The sequence below is a fragment of the Ciona intestinalis genome, unplaced genomic scaffold (genome assembly GCF_000224145.3).
Source record: "Ciona intestinalis unplaced genomic scaffold, KH HT000117.2, whole genome shotgun sequence".
Taxonomy (NCBI): Eukaryota; Metazoa; Chordata; class Ascidiacea; order Phlebobranchia; family Cionidae; genus Ciona; species Ciona intestinalis.
The window spans coordinates 67,964-71,611 of NW_004190439.2; the positions used below are offsets into that span (position 1 = coordinate 67,964).

General features: G+C 36.2%; 1 long non-coding RNA gene across 1 annotated transcript; it reads left to right on the forward strand.

Annotated features, from left to right (window-relative positions):
- Window positions 1-6: 6 nt before the first annotated feature.
- LOC113475136 lies at window positions 7-3,378 on the forward strand. The gene is made up of 2 exons (XR_003396875.1): window positions 7-3,162; window positions 3,237-3,378. It is a non-coding gene; the product is annotated as an uncharacterized LOC113475136 (long non-coding RNA).
- The last annotated feature ends 270 nt before the right edge of the window (window positions 3,379-3,648 follow it).

Genomic DNA, 3,648 nt, shown 5'->3' on the forward strand with positions numbered 1-3,648 from the left:
CTGTAAGTAGAAAATTAAAACCAAGGGCATCCGCCATGCGTAAAAGATTTAAATGATAAGACAGTTAATTTTAAATTGTGTTTAATACCGACCATTTGTCACTATAGTATTAATGTATTATATATGTTATTTAGTTCTGATACGGTCGCGGTACAACAGAGGGAAATTGTATATAATGGCGCTAGCTATGTATTTCATTGCAATCTGTTTCAAGTAGAAAACTAACGCATGTGTTCACGTGAATTTGGGTTAAAACAGTCTCCACCGTGAACGTAGATTCGTAGAACATTCAGTTTGTTATCTCCTGGAATGCTAATAATGAACGCGTCAATTGGCGTCGACCGCGGTCTACCGGTAGTCCGCGGACCTATCTCAGGTCGACCGTGACAGGTGTAATAAAAAAAAATCAAAAAATCTGCTGTGGCGTTATAATTGCCAAATCATTAATTTTATCAATACTTTGTACAAAAAATACGGACCGTGTTAAGAGGGCGTACCTGTACGGCAGCAGGCAAAAAATCCAATATGACGATTACTATGACGTAACAATCGGAACAATAGCGATTATTTTACAATAATTTCCTTAACCTGGTCTGCATGATTTGTACACTAATAACTCTGTGCTTCAAACTAAGTATTTTTGACTATATTCCCCAAAATTTTGATCCTTTTAGAACGGTACACGGGGCTATGAGAGGGATTTTCCTGCAAAAACACAACTAAGCTCCGCTAAAGATGACGTGTGAGGTGTGACGCAACAATTGTATGTGTGACGTTTTTCGTTTGTTACATTTCAGTTAGTTTTGGTAACGAAGTCATTGAAATTTGTGTAGTAATTAAAGTAGTTTTGTTGCTGATAAGTTAAAACCATGAGCATGGTTCATTGAACAGCTGCAGTTGCTTATACAGGGGATAAACACATACAAGAGATATTTCAGCATACGTTGACGCTAGCTGGTGGACCGCGTGCAGTTGGTTAGTTGAAAAGTAGATGTTGGGTCAAAAAAGGTTGGGCACGCCTGACGTAAATAATCAAAGTGTGAATCGCCACTATGTCTTTTAAGTGTGAATCGCCACTATGTCTTTATGGTTGAGGGAAACTTTGGTAAAGATCGACTTTATTACTTCAAGAATGTATTAACAACTGTAGGCTTAACGATACGCCGATACTGATAAACGATCCTGATAACGCAGTATTTAAATATGACGGCAGGTTTTAGAGTTTAGACCGGCCCCTTTTTTGGGTTCTGGCTACATGACAACCTCTTATACATGACGTTGAAACTAGAGTAAACTGCGATGTAAGTATATGATGTTTTATAGTGACAACAATTTTGGACAGCGGGGTAATTCTATTGAAAACCCGGTGGGGTACTTGAAATGCGTCTACTGGATATGTTGGAATATTTATTAAACCAAACATTGAGCCGGATTTATTTGAACCTTGTAAAAATTTTGAAACTACCAAGAACCGAATGTTGTTACGTCACAGACACAAATGCTTTTATCGCACGATAAGTTGCCAGGCAACCGAAACGTACCTTGACTAACGTCTCCGTTAGAACTGCGGTCTGGAACATTTATAAACGCTGGATTTTTATTATTTTAATACTTTAATGGAAATATCAATGATCCTATCGAGTTATTCTAGTATTATCTGTGCGAATATGATCTATAAGTTTGCGTAAGAAAGCCAATAAACATGACGCACGCATTAAAATTTCACGGCCTGCGAGAGTACCCTGGTATTTGTGAGGGCCTGCGCGCAGGCCTTGCAGGCCCGCATTCAGCGCCTATGGCATCACAATACAGCTTGTGAGCTAACAGTTAAGTTGGTAGACGTACATTTAACTAATAGTAATGTAAATCTAGTCAGAAGTTGAAGCGTAAACAGCTTCAATCGTCGACATGTAATGGTTTATAAAATACTTAAATCGTTTGCGCTCGTTTACTTCGTTATGGAACAATTAATAGGCAACGTGCCAAATTCCAGTATGCATTTGCCTAAAATGTCCGACCGCATTAGGTGCCTATGGGTGTTCAGTTTCATACGCCTTGTGCCAGCTTACGAATTACTACAAGTTTAACTGTGTGAGTGATTGTTGAACATGTTAGTGGTCATATAGATCGTTGTTTTTTGGCGTGACTTTTTCTGCACTTATCTCAATTCCTAAATCTAGCGTTTATTCTTTATTCTCTTGATTGAAATCAAATCATAATATATATTTATAATTTTTTGACTAAATTTTCAGATTTGAAAGCTCATGATTAGGGATTAATTATCGATTACCTTTCTCATGTACTTTAACTTAACGAAAACACTGTCTGGAAATTTGGGAGGGCACGTGTTGGTGAGATAAGAAATCCACACAACGATTCACGACTGAATCAACTGTTACCATTTAAGTGGGGATTAAATTTTGTAGTAAAAGGATTAATTAATAATATGCTAATTGTTTTAAACGTGTTCACACATTAGATCTTTGATCTCTTGTTTTTACTAGATTTTTGTTATGTATGACAAACAATTTAGACAACTGCTGTAAATCGTCTTGCCAAAAAACACACAGGCCTACAATGTTAGCAGCAATAGGCCTTGAAGCCATAAACTCTGGGTCAGAGGTATCTGCGCTAACCAATCTTCAGATGATGTGTCAAAAACATAGATGCTCGGTCACCAACTTTTGAGCTGCGGTTCAGCTCGATACAACACTAGCCTGCACCCTAACACACAATTGACACCCATGATGTTACCTACTGAGAACATGTCGGTCCAGATCAACTATGTTGTCTCTATTATTGAAATATCTTGAATAGACGTTTTAAATTTACACTGATCCTTTGTTTCCTAGTATCAAATATCAGTTTATTAGTAAAAAGCAGAAGTTCAATTTTGTTTAGAAGTAAACTTTGTCAGTTTCCAAGAGATTATTCCCCAAAAAATCATTTTGTTATTGGCGTGCAGTTATTTTACCCAAACGTCTATCAAATTAAGTTATGTTCCGGTTCTCTCTTTTGTTACGTCATCGCCTTTTTTCTCTCGCATTCTCTTTGTTCATTACGTGGCAATTTCAGTTTAGTTTATACTTAAGTGATTTGAATGAACGTTGGTTGGTAATCTTCTGTAGTGAACGGAAGTAGTTTATAGCCACAAATTTTCAGGTATATATCTTTTCGCATTAGTTGTTTATTCGCATATTTACGTGTTTATTTACTATTGTTATTTTTCCTTTTAGTTACCGCAATCCGCAATTCGCAATCCGCAATCCACAAACAATACACTTAAAAGATTTGCGCGTTTGACTGTTTGGCTATAACACTAACGAAGAAACAAAATAAACAAAAAGAGACAGAGTCCAAAAGACCTGCCCAATAACACATTTTGTTCACCTGTTTTTAGAAATTTTAAGCTTTGAATTCTGGATTTTAATTACTTAAAAATAATCATGCAGGCAAACCTATTGAATTATTTGAAGCGTTTTCTTACCATGTCATAAACATTCAAAATTATTGGAGAGCTTGACATATCTGAAAACAATGTTCTCCTTAAATACATATGGTTTATCAAAAATAACAAGCAAACAAAATACAATCATTAATATACCTTAAATTTCACTTGGCCTTCTTTCTATGTTTGACACTTCCAGT